We start from the raw sequence: 21,096 nt of genomic DNA, 5'->3' as shown, positions 1-21,096 counted from the left end.
AATTCTTTTTTAAATCTGAACTTCAGCTATTTAAATAATCAGATTTACATCCTACACCCCTGTTTACTGTTAAATTTGCATTTTCTTACTAGTGAAATTCTAAACCCACTGGCACCTTCACACTGAAAACCTTCCCCAGTTTTAAAAGCAGAATTAATAATATCTCTGTTATCTACATATCTCCACAGAACACTTACATGGCACATGGTGTAATATTTTGCTATTATTCTCTGACCGTTTCAAGGGCTGTTTCTGTATATAGACTACTTCAAAACGTAGTGGTGCATAATAACAACTGATTTTACTTTGTTCAGGATTTAGAGGGTCAGGAAGTCAAGAGAGATCAACTAAGCAGTTTTCACATGAGTATCTCGCATGATTGCAGTCATATGTAGGGTTGAACTCTAGTCCTCTAAGCAACCAACTTCTGGATGGCTCGGTTGGCTTGTCTAGAAGGTTGGCAGTTAGCTAGCGGTTGGCTGGGAGCTCATTTGGGGCTGTTGACTGGAATGCCTGTATGTATCCTTTGCCGCATGGTGGTATCAGTTAGGATACTTAAATGGCATTAGGCTCCCCCAAAGCTAGTGTTCCTGGAGGAGCAGGTGTGAGCAGGCCTTTCCTGCTTTAGCCTAGGAGGCCACACGGCATCACTCCCACTGCATTCTGTTGGTTACAGGTGACTCACAAAGCCAAACTGATAGACGGCCCAGCCCAGGGCTCCTTATTCTCTCTTCTGTCCTTCTAAAACATCTTTCTTTTCACTCCACTTCTGTTGGTCTAATTCTTTTCCATCTTTCAAGGTCTGCCTCAGGACCACCTGCCAAAGCCATTCCTGATCCCATCATTCAGCTACCAGAGCCAGTAACTTTGTGGTTGAGTTCAGAGAGACATCAGTTGAAATGCCAGGTCTTCTATTTAAGAGCTACATGACCTTGGGGAAGTTACTTAATATCTTTATGTGAAAAACTGGAATAATGCCCTGGCCAGTTTGGCTCAGTGGTTAAAGTGAAAACCTAAGGACCAAAGAGTTGAGAGTTCAATTACTAGTCAAGGGCATGGTACCTGGGTTGCAAGTTCAATCCCTGGCCCCTGTCAGGCTCCTTCGGGAGGCATGTGTCTCTCTCACATGATGTCTCTCTCTCTCTCCCTCCCTTCCTTCCACTCTATCTGAAAATCAATGAAAAAATATCCTCAGGTGAGGATTTAAAAAAACAACAACAAAAAACAGGAATAATAACAGGACCTACCTACCTAACACAATTGTTGTAAATGTTAAATGACAAAACAGTAGAGAACATTTTCTGTAGCACATAGTAAATAGACAATGTTACCTATTATTGTTACCCTAACTTCTTTCTCCAAAGCCCATGTCATTTTCAGTGTATTTTTTTGTGTGTATGTTTATCATAACTTGCACCTTATGGTAATAATTCACCAGCTTATTTTCTATCTTCTACATATTTAGTTCAATGTCTTATGAGCAACCTATTCCAGTATATATCTGTATTTTGAATATCAACTCAGAGGCCCTTTGAATTTTTAGGCCTCAATAAACAAAACACATCAAGAAACTTGCCATCTTTATCTCTATTATTTCTGGTAACATTTTTTTTTTCATGATTCTTCTTGCAGAAATTAGAAAAGAAAAAGAAAAAGAAAAATCTGAGAAGACTTCTTCAGTGCTGAAGGATAAAGGTAATAGAGTCAATGTGATGTAACACTAGAAATTTATTAGCAAAAATGTTTGAAAGTGCCCATCATGCATTGGTCATCATCACTGCAGATGTGATGCCAAAATTCCATAGGTCACCCTAATATATTTGAAAATTTGTATTTGTTGATCTGTCCCTCAAATACTTTCATACAGGTCACCATGTCCTAAAAAGTTTTCTGATTATAGTTTCAAAAATGAAAAAAAAAAACACACACACACACAAAAAAAAGAGAGAAAGAAAGGATTTTTGTTCAGGAATGAAAGGGTGAAAAAAAAAAGTCAGAAGGGAAGTAAAGAATGCAGAAAGGACTTACCTGCATGTGCTCCGGTGCTCTTCTCTCTATTCATTCATAAAATATACATTTAGTGCACAACCTTGCTTGCATGTGTTAATCATGGAGAAACAAAGATGACACCACTAGGAAAGAAAAGGAAGGAAAACTACGGAATCAGAGCAGTGAGGTGTGCTGTTTTCAAAGACTCTCTTAGTCGTATTCTGTCTGTTTTAATCTTGTCAGGCTCCTTATTGCTATGAAAAGGCATGAAATTCTTATTTAAATTGTGAGCTCTTTCTCTTTTGAATGGACTGACTTTCCTCTGTCCATCTAAATCTCAGGCCTCTTTCTAACAATATTGTCCATATAAAGCATCAAGTTTTCTCATTGTTCAATGAAACCCTCTCTTACCAATTCATACACTTCTGTATGATCTTATCTATTAATCTAGCTATCTGCCTAGTTAATGAATTGAAATGCCACCTAATTAAGCATCAAGACCTCCTGTGCTAGTCACCTTAATTTTGATGTGAACTAATCAGTACCATATTCAATAGTTATTTTTTGTGAATCTAATTTACAGTAATCAGAACACATGCTCCTTAGATACAGGAAAAGCATAGTCTGTGCCCTTCTAATATTTATAGTATTAATAACATAATGAATTAAAATTATAAGAATCATAGAGGAGATATTCAATGCGCTATAAAAGAATGTAATAGAGATTCTAATTACTCTGGGGACACAGAGAAGGTTTTCTTGAAGAAGTTACATTAAATTCAAGTGAGGAGGATGAGGAGTTGGTCAGGCAAAGCTATGGGAATTGCTTGGGAGAAGTGCATCGGGGTGTCTTCTCTCTGCCAGGCACAGTGAATCCACTTCACACATTCTGTGTCAGCAAGCTGCGCTGGATGTTGCAGTTTTTATAAATGCAGAAGCTGAGGTGTAGATCAAGCTACTCAGTGTTACACTGAGAAGTAAGGAGAACGGCAAGAATGAAAGTCAAGCCTATTGGATTTAAAGTCCATCTTTTAATTTACACCTGGATACTGCTCGCTCCTTGAAATAAGGTTCTTGTATTTTTATTCTTCAAACAACCTTTGCTTTGAGTGTAGAGCTCGTTACATAAGTTTGAAAATCTATTTGATATCGACACATTGGTTATGCAGTGTGAAAAAACAGCCTTAGTCCTTTCGCTATTGGGGAGATTCCCTTAATTGCCACAGAGGAGTTTAGTTTATTTTTCTGCGGTGGTTACCTGTACTTTGGAAGAGACTTCTTCTCATCCTTCACTATTCTTTTATCTAACAATTAACAAAACCATTGTCCTTGATTGTGTAAGAACAAAGGTGTCATTGAAATATACTACCAGAAAAATCCATATATATTTTTATACATTTATGGTTTTCAAATCATAACTAGCAAAATATAAAACTTCCCTCCTTCCCATGTAGTATAAAATACATTTATTTTGATCTACACTTATGTCATAAGAATATTTGGATTACATATTATTGTTCAATATAAAAGCATCTAAAAAAATGTCAGAAATTACCTTTCAGGCAATGATGATTATCAAAAATCTAAACTGCTACTTAATGACTCCACTTGTGCCAAAGCTGAAACTAATAGGAGATGGTAGTTGTAAAACTTTGTCCTGGAAAACATTATCTGGGGGATTTTAATCCACCTGACCACTTCACTAGAAAGCTCCTATAATTTCTATTATTGTTGTCATGTAATTAATGCACAATTGTAGATAATTTTCTAGTGAACACTCTTTGTCAATGTTAAATCCTCTACTATTTGCAAGATGTCTCCACAGTCACTAAAAAATCATGAATGTAAATGTTTACTGCATATGATTATTGATTTAGAGCGACTTAAAATGTACCTCTTTTATTCCACCTGCATTAATGCCCTCAATTACCTTTGTTATATATAAGTTGGATGCTATTTTATAATAATTTTATTGCCATGTTTCTTATTTTTTCTGAATGTCACTTATCATTGCATTTTTTTTTTTTTAATTTGCAGGATTACCTATAAGATTTCAGGGACTTTAAAACCCTCCCCAGTGTTATTTTTTCTAAAGCAGTCTCTGAAGCTTACTGCTGAGCTGTGGCAGAATCAGAATGCAGCAGTTCCACTGGCTAAAAAGCCACTTACTGCATTGGAGTCCTTATATGTTGCAAGTTATTTGCATTATGCAGCTAAGTGGTTGCCTACATTTGCCAGTCTCTCATAGATTCCACTTTGTGTACACCTTAGAACTCATATTGAAGCAATGCTCTAATTTTAAAACCAGGATTATTACACAAAAAAATTATCTGGGACCACATTTACCTGGGATGTGATAACCCTAAGTAAATTAGGCATTTAAACAAACATTATTAGGTTTGTGTCTTTATTTAAAGAGCTGTAGAGAAGGTCTAGAGGTGATTGAAAGAAAAAAAGCAAGAGAAAGACATGTCTTGCTGGTTTTTGCTGCTGGTCCAGCTATTGACTTTTCTGGGCGAGGGGACTCGAGTAAGTCCTCTCAACACACTCACAAGGGCAGAGCCCTGTGTATATGGCTGTGACCACCCAGAAACCAGGAGACCTTGCTAGTCACCCCTGTTATTGGTTATGTTCCTTCTGGTATCCGAGCCTACACTATATCACTACTTCCTTCTTACAGCTAGTCTGACTTCTCTGAAGGTCCAAGATTCATCCATGGACCAAGGAACTGCAATCAAAATTCAAACAAGTCAGTAGAAATTAATTAATTCCTCCTCTACTAAGAATGCAGTAGTAGCAACATGCTTAGGTTCTTCTGGTGTTGGAGTAGTATGATGGACACTGGCAGTGTTGTCTAGTTTTTGACGCAGGCCTGTGTACGCTTGGATCTAACACCAGTGGATGCTCAACAATGTTTGTCTTCTTTAACATTCTGATGCTCAGACCATGTACTTAATGATCCCCAAACTTCTATTTGTCTTCAGTATGCTTTTTCTTTGTCAGTCTTACTATCCAAACAAAAACTAGAGCTACAAATGGTCTAAATTGTCTGAGGACTTTGAAACTGATCCCCAACAATATTTACTTCACCCTAGTTCATTACTGCCTGTATCTCTGGGGGCAGTGTAGGGAAATGAAAAATCTGAAACCATCTTTTTATTCCTTTGTGAACATTTTCTCCATCACAACGTCTTTGCCTAGATTATTTGAGAGCGGCACTTTATATCACAACACAATTAAATATGTTCCAGATCCTGATAATCGAGATTCATAAGCCTACCTATAGGCTTTTGGACAAATGCAAAGAAGGTATCATATTTGTAAAACACACACACACACACACACACACACACACACACAAAAGAAAATATGTTCTCCAAAACTTATTTTCTAACAAACAAGAAAGATGAGTTGAAAAAAAAAAAAAAAATGCTTTAAACTGATCCAAAACAATGATGTATCTATAAGGATTTTCTAATACAGAAGTACAAACTGTTTATATAACATTCTCTCCACAGTTTTTGTCAAATTTTATATCTCACTCACTTGTTTGGGTAATTAGAGACTGCTCAGATCAGCCTGTAGACATTCTAAATCAGGTCAAAACCCCTTGAAGTCAAAAAGAAAACTGAGAGAGAATGAGCTATAGGAAAGTCAATGCAGATGACCCAGCCTGGGAGCAGAAGCCATCTTCCCATTAGCAGACTCACAAATAGAAATCACTTCTGCCCTGGCCGGTTTAGCTCAGTGGTTAGAGCATCGACCTTCGGACCCATGAGTCATGGGTTTGATTCCAGTTAAGGGCACATACTTCAGTTGAGATTCATTCCCGGCCCTGGTCAGGGTCATCCGGGAAGCAACCAGTCCATATGTCTCTCTCACATTGATGTTTCTCTCCCTCCCTCCCACTCTATCTTAAAATAAATTGCATAATATACTCAGGTGAGGATTGGGAAGAAAAAGAAATATATATATATATATCACTTCTAGTTTCTGAGAACCTTTTGTCAAGTTAAGGTAATGGGTTTATGATCTTTAAATATCCTGTAAAAGAGACTTTAGGATGGCAGCTGGCAGGAGCGGAGGGAGGGTGAGGGTGTGAGTGAGCGAGCGAGTGTGTGAGAGAGTGTGAGTGGACGTGAAAGTGAACAACCAAACCCAAGCAGTACAGAGCCACAGAGCAGAATTTTCCTGTGCTGTGGATGGGAGCAGCCGGCTACCACGGTAAGCGGCCATTCAGGGTACTTCTCCCTGCACCTCGGGGACGTCCCACCATTTTGGAAGATTCCAGGTCTTCCCTGGGAGGAGGCAGTGGAAGCGGCTAGGGCCCAGCAACCTGAGGCCACCAGCACACCTGGCACCATCAGACCAGTGGACACTCTGTGTCAACACAGACCTGTGCACAGTAGTGGAGCTCCCAAGGTGCTGGTTGTGGAAGCCGTGGACAGCCAGGAGCCCAGCACCAACCCCCATAATAGCAGTCGAATCAGAATGAAGACATACCCCCAGCAACAGAGGGTGGGGATCAGACATCCATCCCCAGGCAACAGAAGCACAGACCAGTAGTGGAGACCCATTCCCAAAAACTACAGCAAAAGCTGAGCAGGAGTTGAGACCCATGGGGCAGCAACACTCCCCAGCTACCAGCAGCACACCCCAGCCGCCAGCGGTGGGATCCGGGGCTCCCCAGAGGCCTGTGCTGTCCAGTAGCTTACAAGAGCAGAGGGAAGCCAGAGCCTGAGAGAGACTGGTGCAATCCAGTCTCAAGAACTGCAGGGTGTGGGGGCACCAGAGAGGCCTGTGCAACCTAGCAGGGACTGTGCGATCCCGTTACCCCCAGGACCATGGGGTGCTTAATCACCAGAGAGGCCTGTGAGACCCAGCAGGGACTGTGAAATCTAGTTACCCCAGGACCTGCAGGGTGCTGAAGCACCAGAGAAGCCTGTGTGACCCAGCAGAGACTGTGCCATTCAATTACCCACAGGACCTGCAGAGTGTTGAAGCACCAGAGAGGCCTGCGAGACCCAGCAGCCCATAACATAGGCATTGAGCTGGGTCCCCAAAGGGACAGTGCGATCCAGTTACCCATGGGACCTGCAGGGTGCTAGGGCACCAGGAAGGCTGGTGCAACCCAGCTGCGCACAAGATAGGCTTAGAGGATGTTAAAATGGAGGCGGAGTGAACAGAAGCTATGCAGTTGATCTCCCAGGACCAAACGGGAATTACAACTAAAATAAAGACAAATCCTCAGAAAAAAGCTACAGAAAAGCAGCAGGAAAGGGCCGTATAAACAGGGACACTGAACACCAGGGCTACATTCCAAGGCACTGAATAAATGAGACTACTAGCCACCAGAAAAAAGCTAGAGGATAACTTAATCTTTCTTGGGCTTACAAATCTACCCAGGAAAGTAAGACTTGACAGTAGTATTTAACATGGCCCACCCAGCCACATCCAAACCCAGTAGAGGGAGTCACAAACAACAGAACAACAACACCCACAGGAAAAATTTGGCAGGCTCCAAAACCCACTGAGATAGCCAAAATGGTGAAACAAAGAAACAAATCCCAAATGAAAGAACAAGAGAACTCTATCGAAGATGAGATCAATAACATGCAGCTAAGCAAATTATCAGAGGTAGAGTTCAGCCATGATCTTGAGGAAGCTCAACAGCATGAGTAAGAACACCAGCACCATGAGTAAAGATATAGAAACAGAGAACCGAAAAATGGCGGCGGAGTGAACGGAGCTACACAGACCGTCTCCCAGAACCAAACTGGAATTACAACTATAACACAGACAAATCGACGGGAAAAACCAACAGAAAAGTCGCTTGCGAGGACCATACAACGAGGGACACTGACTCCATCCCGGTAGGCTTGCAAAGGCGCAAGACGGGGCTGGGAGCCCACGGTCGGCAGCTTGGCAGCGGCCTCAGCTGGGAGCGGCGCCCTCGGGTTACACTCCCAGGTGGCTCCACAGCGCAGCCAGGACAGAGGCTAAAACAGCCACAGCCACTCACCTTGGGCTCTGGCAGAGGGAGGGCGGACTGGACTGGAACTGTGTCGGGACACTCGGGGTTTGGAGGGTGCTCAGAGCTTTGGCTGAGTGCAGCCACTCAGGACGGTGGCCACATTGCTCCTTCCCAGGGCTCTGAGGAGAGGCAGCAGCCCCTCCCTCGGAGATCCAACCCCAACCTGTGGGCCATTGAAGTGCTAATTGAAGCTCACTAACAACCAGCATCTGCCCCACCCTCGTGAAAGCCCCTTGGCTGAGAACCAGAGGGAGTCTTTCAATCAACTGACAACCCAAAACTGATCAATTAACCTAGACTGCTAGCCTCCAGGCAAAAAGCTAGAGGATAACAGTACCTTTCCTGGGCTGGCAACTTTAACCAGGAAAGTAAGACTTGACAGTGGTGTTCAATGTGGGTCCTCCCTCGCTCATCTAAACACAGGAGAGGGAGCCACAAACAGCAGAACACCAACACCCACAGGGAGAACTGGACAGGCTCCAAAGCCCACAGTGATAGCCAAAATGCTGAAACACAGAAACAGAAGCCAAATGAAAGAGCAAGACACCTCCACCGAAGATGAGATCAATGTGGAGCAATTAGGCATGTTAACAGAGCTAGAATTCAGAGCCATGATCTTGAGGAAGCTGAACAGCATGAGTAAGGACAGAGAGACACTGAAAATAAGCCAATTGGAAATTAAAAACCAACAAGAAGAGATAAAGAATGACATATCAGAAATGAAAAACACATTGGAAGGTTTAAAAAGCAGAGTAGGGGAAGCTGAGGACCGGATCAGTGAATTAGAAGACAGGGTAGAAAAAATCAACCAATCAGAAAAACAAAAGGAAAAACGATTAAAAAACAGGAAGACAGCTTAAGAGAACTATGGGACAACTGGAAACGTAATAATATTCGCATCATAGGAGTCCCCGAAGAAGAAGAAAATGAGCAAGGGATAGAAAATATATTCAAAACAATAGTGAGAGAAAACTTCCCTAATTTGGTGAAGGAAGAAGGCATTCAAGTTCAAGAAGCACAGAGAGTCCCAAGTAAGAAGAACCCAAAAAGGCCCACACCAAGACACATAGTAATTAAAATGCCACAAATTAAAGACAAAGAGAGAATCCTAAAAGCAGCAAGAGATAAGCAACAGGTTACCTACAAGGGAACCCCATAAGGCTCTCAGCTGACTTCTCACAAGAAACACTACAGGCCAGAAGGGAATGGCATGAAGTAATCAAAGTCATGAAAAACAAGAATCTGAATCCAAGACTACTCTACCCAGCAAGACTATCATTCAAAATAGAAGATCAAATAAAGAGCTTCCTAGACAAAAAAAAAGGCTAAGGGAATACATTAGCACCAAACCAGCACTGCAAGAAATGTTAAAAGGACTGCTGTAATTAGCAGTAGAAATGGGAAGAAAAATAGAACCACAGTAAACAAACATGGCAATAAATAAGTACATATCAATAATCACCTTAAACGTAAATGGATTGAATGCTCCCATAAAGAGACACAGAGTAGCTGATTGGATAAGAAAGCATGACTCATCTATATGTTGTTTACAAGAGACCCACCTCTCAACAAAAGACTCACATAGGTTGAAAGTGAAGGGATGGAAAAAAATTTTCCAAGCAAATGGAAAGCAAAAAAAAAAAAGCTGGGGTAGCAATTCTCATATCTGATAAAATAGATTTCAAAATGAAGACCATAACTAGAGACAAAGACGGCCACTACATAATATTGAAAGGATCTATCCAACAGGAAGATATAACCTCGATAAACATATATGCATCCAATATGGGAGCACCAAAATATATTAAAAATCTTCTGGAGGACTTCCAAGGAGAAATCGACAACAATACAATCATAGCAGGGGACTTCAACACCCCGTTGACAGCACTGGATAGATCCTCTAGGCAAAAATTTAGTAAGGAAACAGAGACTCTAAATGAAACACTAGACCAAATGGATTTAATAGATATCTACAGAGAATTACACCCCAAAACTACAGAATACACATTCTTCTCAAGTGCACATGGGACATTCTCAAAGATAGACCACATGATAGGACACAAACTAAATCTCTACAAGTTCAAGAAGATTGAAATCATATCAAGCATCTTCTCAGATCACAATGGCATGAAACTAGAAATCAATTGCAAGAAAAACATGCAAAGACATTTCAACACATGGAGGCTAAATAGCATGTTATTAAACAATGAATGGGTCACCGAGGAGATCAAGGACAAAATTAAAAACTTCCTGGAAACCAATGAAAATGAACACACAACAACACAAAATCTATGGGATGCAGCGAAAGCAGTTCTGAGAGGGAAGTTCATAGCACTACAGGCCTACCTCAAAAAACAAGAAAAATTTCTAATTGACTGTCTAACCTCACAACTTAAAGAATTAGAAAGCAAACAAAAAGAAAACCCCAGAGCAAGTAGAAGGAAGGAAATAGTAAAGATCAGAGCAGAAATAAATGACATAGAGACCAAAAAAACAATTCAAAGGATCAATGAAACAAAGAGCTGGTTTTTCGAAAAGATAAACAAGATTGATGGACCCTTAGCTAGACTTACCAAGAAACAAAGAGAGAGAACCCAAATACACAAAATCAGAAATGAAAGAGGAGAAGTAACAACCAACACCACGGAAATACAAAAGATCGTTAACAACTACTATGAACAACTATATGGCAACAAATTCGACAATCTAAGCGAAATGGACAAATTTCTAGAAACACACAGTCTCCCAAAACTATCCCCGGAAGAGATAGAATTTGAACAGACCAATAACAACTAAGGAAATTGAAGAGGTAATCAAGACTCTCCCAGCAAACAAAAGCCCAGGCCCAGATGGTTTCACGGGGGAGTTTTACCGAACATTCAAAAAAGAACTAACACCCATTCTCCTCAAACTATTTCAAAAAATTCAAGAAGAAGGAAGACTTCCAAACACGTTCTATGAGGCCAGCATAATTCTAATTCCAAAACCAGAAAAAGACACTACCAAGAAAGAAAACTACAGGCCAATATCCCTGATGAACATAGACGCCAAAATCCTGAACAAAATATTAGCAAATCGGATCCAGAAATACATCAAAAAAAATTATTCACCATGACCAAGTGGGATTCATTCCAGGGATGCAAGGCTGGTACAATATTCGCAAATCAATAAACGTGATACACCACATAATCAAAATGAAGAATAAAAACCACATGATCATATCAATAGATGCTGAAAAAGCATTCGACAAAATCCAGCATCCATTTCTGATAAAAATGCTCAGCAATGTAGGAATAGAGGGATCATATCTCGACATAATAAAGGCCATATATGAAACACCTATAGCCAACATCATACTCAATGGACAGAAACTAAAAACATTTCCATTAAGAACAGGAACAAGACAGGGATGTCCACTTTCGCCACTCTTATTTAACATTGTACTGGAAGTCTTAGCCACAGCAATCAGACATGAAGAAAAAATAAAAGGGATCCAAATTGGAAAGGAGGAAGTGAAACTGTCATTATTTGCAGATGACATGATATTGTACAGAGAAAACCCTAAAGACGCCATCAAAAATCTATTAGACTTAATAAATAAATTTGGCAAAGTAGCAGGATACAAAATTAACGTCAAGAAATCGACGGCATTCTTGTACATCAATGATGAACTCACAGAAAGAGAAACTGAAAAAACAATCCCATTTACCATTGCTCCAAAAAAATTACGATACCTAGGAATAAACTTAACCAAAGAAGTAAAGGACCTATTTGCAGAAAACTATAGGTCATTGAAAAAAGAAATAGAGGAAGATATAAAAAAGTGGAAGCACATACCCTGTTCATGGATTATAAGAATTAACATAATTAAAATGTCCATACTACCCAAAGCAATCTATAGATTCAATGCAATCCCCATCAAAATACCAACGACATACTTCACAGAACTAGAACAAATACTTCAAAAGTTCATATGGAACCCAAAAAGACCCTGAATAGCCACAACAATCTTGGAAAAGAAGAACACAGTTGGAGGGATCACATTACCAAATTTCAGGTTATACTACAAAGCGACTGTAACCAAAACAGCCTGGTACTGGCACAAGCACAGGCATATAGACCAGTAGAACAGAACAGACAACCCAGAAATGGACCCAAGGCAATACGCTCAATTAATATTTGACAAAGGTGGCAAGAGCATACAGTGGAGTAAAGACAGCCTCTTTAATAAATGGTGTTGGGAAAATTGGACAGCTACATGCAAAAAAATGAAACTAGACCATCAATTTACACCATACACAAAAATAAACTCGAAATGGATAAAAGACTTAAATGTGACCCGTGAATCCATAAAAATTCTAGAAGAAAATGTAGGCAACAAAATTTCGGACATCATACACAGCAGAATTTTCACTGATACATCACCTAAGGCAACAGAAGCAAAAGAGAAAACGAACACATGGGACTACCTCAAACTCAAAAGCTTCTGCACAGCAAAAGAAACAATCATCATAATGAAAAGGCAACCCACTGTATGGGAGAACATCATTGCCAATGATATGTCAGATAAGGATTAATTTCCAATATATAGAGAGTGCTCATACAACTCAACAAAAGGAAAACAAAGAACCCAATTGAAAAATGGGCAGAGGAGCTGAATAGACACCTCTCCAAACAGGACATACAAATGGCTAAGAGACATATGAAGAAATGTTCAACATCACTAATCATCAGAGAGATGCAAATTAAAACAACAATGAGGTATCACCTCACACCTGTCAGAATGGCCGCCATCAACAAGTCATCAAACAACAAGTGTTGGCGAGGGTGTGGAGAAAAGGGGACTCTAATACACTGCTGGTGGGAATGCAGACTGGTGCAGCCGCTATGGAAAACAATATGGTGCTACCTCAAAAAATTAAAAATTGAACTTCCATTTGACCCAGTGATCCCACTTGTAAGAATATACCCTAAGAAGCCTGAAACACCAATCAGAAAGAGCAGCACTATTTACAATAGCTAAGACCTGGAAACAGCCCAAATGTCCACCAGTAGATGAATGGATAAAAAAGCAGTGGTACATATATACACAATGGAGTACTATGCAGCTATAAGAAAGAAAGATCTCTTATCCTTTGAGACAACATGTAGGGACCTGGAAAGTATTATCCTTAGAGAAACAAGCCAAACAGAGAAAGACAAGTATCATATGATCTTACTTATTTGTGGAATATAATGAACATAACAGTCTGAGGAATGGAGTAGTCCCAGAGACGTGGAAGTGGGGTTTAGACTGACAATCCCCAGAAGAAGGGGGGGTAGGGGAGAGATAAACCACAGAACTTATATGCACATATGTATGAACAATGAACATGGACATCAAATTAGGGGACAGGGTGGGGAGGGCGGAGGAGGGGGAAATCAGTGGGGGGAAAAGGAGAAACATCTGTAACAAAAATAAATATATTATTTAATAAAAATAATAAAATAAAATAAATACCCTGTTAAATTAGAACCGTTATTTTACCCCTTCCTTCTTTCTTCAGAAAAATCAAATCCATTTTGCGTGTTTCTGTCCCTAAATCTCGTATTTTATAAGTATGTTCATCTCACACCAACATACAAGCTCACCCATTTAAGTAAACATGCTTAATATTGAATCCTGAGTTCTAGGGATTGTGTTCTCCCACCCCACTTCTCATATCACAACACATTAATTCTTTTGATTTAGCTGGGAAATGTAAAAGCAGTAAATGACCCCCCAATGACTTGAAAACAAAAAGTTAATGAAGGTTCTCTTTGTGTTTATTCAGTCTATAGCTCTTGATTTCATCTGTTCGTGCTAAAATATAGGGGGGAAAAATCAGCCTAATTTTTACTTTGCATAATAAATAGCAACACAAAGATTCCTTTTCCACCAAAGTCATTTAAAAAATTATACAAACATGTGGATATTTAAGGCTGTAGTTTATCTACCAAGAACATCTTGCTTTGTGGGACACAGCATTTTCAATAGAACCCCTGATTTCATTCTTGACATCATCACCCAAAGTCACTTGGACTCAATTACACCTAAATGATTGTTTCAGTCCCAGATCCATACAAGTGCCACCATAATATTCTCTGAATTTCCACCCAAAATCATAAGGTGGAAATGGGAAAAGGGGCTGAGAGTACATATTTCTTTTTCTTCCTTTCCTAATAGTCACTTTTGTCAATAAAATATATACTGAGATTTAATGTGCAGAGGAGGCAGAATATGGGTTTATATTTTTCTACAGGTTGATGAGGACATATACTGTTGTTCAAGACATTGCCCACATATATGTCTGGAACCCAAGATATGATCAGAATCACTTTGTATTTGAACTTGGTAGAATAAATGTTTTACTTGATTCACTTTAACCAAGAAGCACATTTTTAAGATGTTGGGAGTTTTTAGAACAAATTGTCTCTCATATTTTATTTTAGTCTTATTCTTGAAATTTATTTGACTTTAGTCTGATGACTAAAACACCACATTTACATCATATATGCAGGGTTTTCCATTTGATTGTTTATTTTTTGAAAAACAAAACAAAAAAGAACAAACATAGCCTGATAAAAATACATTAAGTTAGTGCTAATTATAACAGCTGAAGGAGACATTTGGATGCTGAAGTCTTGTGTTTTTAAAAATTACAAATGAAATAAGTTCTTATCCATCCAAATGACTACCCTCTTGAATGAACAAATAGATTGTAACTCATTCTAGAACTTACATTTATTTTAAATTATAATAATCAGGAAATGTCTTGTTGTACTCTATACTGTTGTATCTTTGTGTCTGTATGAGTAAAACCATTTTTGAAAGAAAACATTATATTGTTGCCATATAAGCCCACTTTATTGACAGCCCACTGACTTCATTATATATGTGTTCTCAATTATTTTTTATCTTGGCTGAAAATAAATGCTCAATGTTTCTTTCCAGAACCTATTAAAGGGAAAGAAGTGAAGTTGCCAGCTTCCCTAAAGGAAAAAGGTAATATCGTACAATGAAATGTGAAAACACATTGATCTGCCCGTTGAATATTCAGTTACTTACAACAAAGTAATATATCATTTCTTTTTAATGTTCTCAAACTTTCATATGCCCTTGTATATTTTTGAACAAAGGAAAAAGAGACTTCCTTCCTATCCTAAAATTCTAAACTGTACTATGAAACAACAAAGGAGAGAGTAACTATGTGAGAAATATTCAGAAAGCTTTTAAAAATGCATATGCTATTCTGATTTCATCAGTCTGTGGTGGGAAATCAACATTTTATAACCCCAAGGTGAATCGTATTAAGAATAGCCATGGAAATGGAAGATTTACGATAAAAAGTAATACTTACAGTTTCTCGGTGATATCTTGCCATTTTTTAAGTTCAAATACAATCAAATCATAAACAAATTTTATATGTAAGAGAAAGAGATAAACTGTAGTCCATTACCCCCTCCTTATAAATAAATGAAATGAATAGTAAAGAAACTTTCAAAGTTATGGTAATTTCCAGCAGAGACAACATTAGAACTCTGATCTAAATCAAGAACTGTACTCTTGTCCTTACATCCGACTGCATTTCCTGCCTCCCCAGTATATCACGCTCAGAGTAGTGTGGATCCTGATATGCCATACCTCAAGTCATGTCCCCTAAAACATAAGTAAATATGCGAAATTCAATGGAATACATTTAGTTTCTAGTTAATCCCAGTACATTCTATGGGCATAGTATCATACTCAGAATTGTCTAATATCTTTTTGTCAAAATGAACATATTTGTGAACCATGAAACCATACAATATGTCTACCACAATGAATATTAGAAATAGAGCCTGTTTCTACATTTACCCTGAAGAGAAGATGTGTATAAACTACTGACCAATCATTGCTTGGCAAACCTGGCCAGGAGCTTCCCGGACCAAATGTGAAATTGGCCCTCTCTAACTGGAGGGCAGGGGAGACCGAACTAAGGCAGACTACTCCAGATTAGTAGGTAGCAGGCTTAATAAACAAGAGAATTTACTTAAAGGGTTTGTCTTGGCTGGCCACAAAATGAATAGATGTCCTCACTAACCTGCCAAAATATTAGAATTTTATAGAGAGGTGTTAACTAGGTTCAGTCATGTACACAAGAAACCTCAACTGGGTTCCATCACATACACAGCAGACCTTCACAGGCTTTCATCATGGACCCAGTCCAGATCATCTCATCAGCACATTACTATCTCCAGGCTGTGTCCATGGGCAGCTTCTGGTTGGGGGAGGGTAAGTGGGGCATAAACTCCACCTCTCAGGAGGGAGAACGGGGAACTTCCAGGTGTCCTGGTGGAGCTCAAGGGTTAAACTGGCAGTAACACCTTGACTTTTCCCATCACCAATGTCCAGGGACTTGGTGGTAAAAACTCCAACTTACCGGTATTATTTCATTAGACTTCTGGTAAATTTGCATAAACAAGCTGATGCTGTGAGAGACATAAGAGAACAGTGGAAAGAGAAAGCTGACAGGGAATCAGTCAGAGAAATGAAGGATGCGTGGAGAGTCCCCATTAGTTCATGTAGCAATGTGTAAAACCATACCCTGAAGCCATATTTTCCTAACTTTGCAATTAATTTTAAGTTAAACAAAACTGTCACATACTGAGACACGAGCACAAAAAGAATTTTTTGCTCAGCCCACATACGTGCTTGAAATTTTAGAAAGCAACTGGACTCTAAACATATTAAAAGATTTATATTTTATTTTAGAAATGTATTATCATATCTAAAACTTTATTTTTACAACCATCAGTGATAGTAGTTATTTCGGTGCTATGGGCAATTTTCTATTTTTCTGGCATAACATGTAAATTAGGATATTTTGCCTTACAAAAGGATTATTACATGTTGTGTTAAATGTCCAATAGGCAGAGAAATGTTGCTATATTATTCAAGGAATTAATTAATGATGAAGACTAAAATTAATTTATTTTGAAGAAACTCTAAATTACTTTAATAGGATCTAATTGTTGATTGGAATGGATGTAAATGTTGCTATATTATTCAAAGAATTAATTAATGGTGAAGACCAAACATTAATTTATTTTGAAGAAACTCTAAATTACTTTAATAGGATCTAATTGTTGATGGGAATGGATGTTTACCTAACAATCTAAATTGTAATAATTTGATGGCATTAAGTAATTAATACACTATGATGTTATAATTCTTTTGCCAATGTAAGACAGAAATATAGAAAAAAGGAACAAATGGGAATATTATAAATATCCACATTTTTCATTAAGAAAGTTCAGTTAAAAATATTTTTCCTAGAATAAATGCATGTAGACTACATAGATAAATGAAAAACAATTCAAGTTTTCATGAAAAACACTTAGTGTTCATTATAGTCTTTGATCACTAAAAATATCCTCTCTCTTCTTTTATCATTCTGTCATTGCACATCAGATGGTGAGCCTAGCATCAGCCAGTTCATGGTCACAAATAATGGTGGTGGGGAAGGCAGCACTTTGAAAAAGATGCATTTTTAAAAGTTATATTCTAACCCAGCTGGTGTGGCTCAGTGGATTAAGTGTCATCTCATGAACTGAGAGGTGCCAGTTTGATTCTCAGTCAGGGCACATGCATGAGTTGTGGGCTTGATCCGCACTGGGGTGGGGGAGGGATGCAGGAAGCAGTCGATCGATGTTTCTCTCTCATGTCGATGTTTCTCTCTCTCTCTAAAAAATAAATAAAAACTTATTTTATAGAAAGTTATATTCTATTTCACTATTAAAGAATTTTTACATTATTGTGCTATTCTCTACCTAATTTTTAATGAGAAATATTTGTAGACAAGAGTTTGCATAAAATTTCAATTAAATGCAATAACCAGACCTTTTATTTTTAATGTTGTTCTATAATTTCTTTTGAAATCGAGACTTCTAATTACTGCATGAAAATATTTAATGTGTTTTTTTTATTTTACTATTTAAAGTGATGATGATCTCTCTTAGTCATGTGCCTTGAAATTACATTAATTGAATCTCATCATTTTTCCCCACAAACAAACAACTCAAATTCAGGTCTGTGTTACTGAATGAGAATTACAGTACTTGGGTATTCCGACAAAAAGGTGTAATAATAATATGCAAAGTGACTTTCCTTTCGCCTTTCACAGATATTGTCACATTAGGCCTTCTTTTCTTCAAGAGAGTCAGTATCATATTATATACATCAGAACAGTCACAGTACAAACAGATCCTTACTAAAAGAGAAATAAATTTTCAAAGAAATGTTGTTATGTTAAAGTAAATAGATTCTTAAAAGGCTTCAATGTTAGTCCACTAAAAAGTATCAGATGTAGCCCTGGCCGGTTTGGCTCAGCGGTTAGAGCGTCGGCCTGCGGTCCAGAGAGACCCGGGTTTGGTTCCCACTAAGGTGCCTCGGTTGCGGTTTGTCCCCGGCCCTTGTTGGTTGTGTGGGTGGCAGCCACTCGATGTGTCCCTTTCACATCAATGTTTCTCTCTCTCTCCCTCCCACTCTATCTGAACAAAAAATGGAAAAATGTCCTCCGGTGAGGATTAAAAAATATATATATATATCAGATATAATAATATCATGCACACTTAAAAGGAAAAATTCACAAATATGTACAATTTAAACAGCATGCTCTTGGAAAACAACAGCAACAGTGTATCAGAGAAGAAATAAAAAGGGAAGTTAGAAAATATTTTTTAAAAAATTAAAATAAAAACATATACCAAAATATGGAGTGCAGCAAAGCAATATATAGAGTTTATAGCAACAAACACCTATATTAGAAAAGAAGAAAGATTTCCAATGAACAATCCAACTTCAGACTTGAAGAAGCTAGATAAAGGGCAAATTAAGCCCAAAGTCAGTGGAATGAAGGAAATAATAAAGATTAGAGCAAAAATAAAGAAAATAGAGAATAGAAAAATGTACGAAATTAAAAGTTGGGATTTTTTTAGAGATAAACAAAATGGACAAACCTTTCTTTAAATTAAGCAAAAGAGTGAAGCGTTAAATAAATAAAATTATAATTGAAAGAGGAGACCTTAAAACTAATGCCACAGAAATAAATAGAATCATAAGAGACTATTAAGGAGCAGTTATATGCCACATATTTGATAAGCTAGAAGGAACAGATAAATTCCTAGATACAACTACTGAGAAGAATAATGAAGAAATACAAAATATGAACAGATCAGTAGTGAGTAAGGAGACTGATTCCATAATCAAAAGCCTCGCAACAAAGAAAAGCTCAGGACTAGATGGCTTCACTGATGAATTCTACCAAACATTTAGAGTTAATGTCAATTCTTCTCAAATTCTCCCCCCAAAAATTGAAAATTAGGGAACACTTCCAAACTCATTTTATGAGGCCATCCTTACCCTGATACCAAAACCATGCAGACACTAATAGAAAAAAAACACAGACCAATTTTCCTGATGAACACAGATGCAAAGCCTCAACAAAGCAGTAGTTAACTACACTCATTGTAAAGGAGATTGTTACTAGAAGGGAAAGGGTGGGAGAAAAAGTGGGAAGGGAAAGGGAAATAGAGTCAATAATATTGTGCTGACGTTATGTGGTGTCAGATGATTAGTAGAATTAGTAGGGTGATCACATTGTAAGGTATAAAAATGTTGAATCACCGTGTTGTACACCTGAAACTAATATAACCAATATAAGATTGTATACCAAATGTATTTAGATTAAAAAATGAATTTAAAAACAAAACAGTAGTTTACTGAATTTAACAGCATTTAAAAATGATCATCAGAATGATCAAGTGGCTTTTATCCCTGGGGGAATGCAAAGATGGTTTCACATGAAAATCAAGCTATGTGATATGCCACATTAACAAAAGGAAAGATAAAAATCAGATATAGATAAAAATATCAAAAGATACAGAAAAAGCATTGACAAAATTCACCACTCTTTCATGATTAAAAACTCTCAACAAACTATTAATAAAAATTTATCTCAACATATTAAAAGCTATACATTAAAAGCTCACAGCTAACCATTCTCAATGGTAAAAAGCTGAAAGCATTCCCCTTAAGATCAAGAACAAGACAGGGTCCCCACACTTACAACTCTGTTCAACACAGTATTGGAAGTTCTGGCCAGAGAAATTAGGCAATAAAATATATAAATGACATCCATATCCAAAAGGAGGAAGTAAAATTACTCATTTATATACGACATGATCTCACATGTAGAAAACCCTAATGACTCTACCAAAAAACCGTTAGAACTAATAAATTCAGTAAAGTTCGGTGATACGAAATCAATATACAAAAACCAAATGAATTTCTAAACACTAACCACAATCTGAAAAGAAAAGTAAGACAATTTTACTTATAATAACATCATAAATAATAAAATACTTAAGGCTAAACTTACCTAAGGATAAAAAAGACTAGTAAACTGAAAATTACAGTACATTGATGAAAGAAATTAAAGAAGACATAAGTACATAGAAGACATTGTATGTTAATGGACCGAAAAACTTAATATTGTTAAAATGTCTATACTACCCTAAGCGATTTACAGAATCAATGCAATCCATATCAAAATTCCAATGACATATTCTTGCAAAAAGAGAAAAATCAATCATAAAATTCATTAGAAACCACCAAGGACCCCAAACAGCCAAAACAATATTGAAGAAAAAAGAACAAATCTGGAGGAGTCACACTTTCTGATTTCAAAACATATTACAAACTACAGTAATTAAAACAGTATGCTACTGTCATGAAGTCAGATGAAAGACAACTCAAACAAAATAGAGAGCCCAGAAATAAACCCATACATATATGGCTAACTGATCTTTTACATGGGAAACAATACATAATGGACAAGAGCTAGTTTCTTTAACAAATGATAGAGAGAGAACTGGATGTCCACATGCAAAAGAATGAAATAGGATTCCTGTTTTACACTGTATACAAAACATAACTTTAATAGTTTAAACATGAGACCTGAATATAAATTTCCCAACCAAAGTGCAGGTAACAAAAAGAAAAATAGACTTAT

At 37.7% G+C, this 21,096-nt stretch overlaps 1 long non-coding RNA gene across 1 annotated transcript in view; it reads left to right on the top strand.

Moving 5' to 3' along the window:
* Positions 1 to 1,635: 1,635 nt before the first annotated feature.
* LOC118621541 overlaps positions 1,636 to 21,096 on the top strand; it is a 28,094-nt gene continuing 8,633 nt past the window's right edge. The window contains exons 1-3 of the long non-coding RNA XR_004957717.1: positions 1,636 to 1,695; positions 4,670 to 4,738; positions 14,997 to 15,047. This is a non-coding gene — a long non-coding RNA (uncharacterized LOC118621541). The remainder of the gene's footprint in view (positions 1,696 to 4,669; positions 4,739 to 14,996; positions 15,048 to 21,096) is intronic.

The sequence above is a fragment of the Molossus molossus genome, unplaced genomic scaffold (assembly GCF_014108415.1).
Source record: "Molossus molossus isolate mMolMol1 unplaced genomic scaffold, mMolMol1.p scaffold_m16_p_8, whole genome shotgun sequence".
Lineage (NCBI taxonomy): Eukaryota > Metazoa > Chordata > Mammalia > Chiroptera > Molossidae > Molossus > Molossus molossus.
This window is presented reverse-complemented; position numbering and strand designations above follow the sequence as displayed.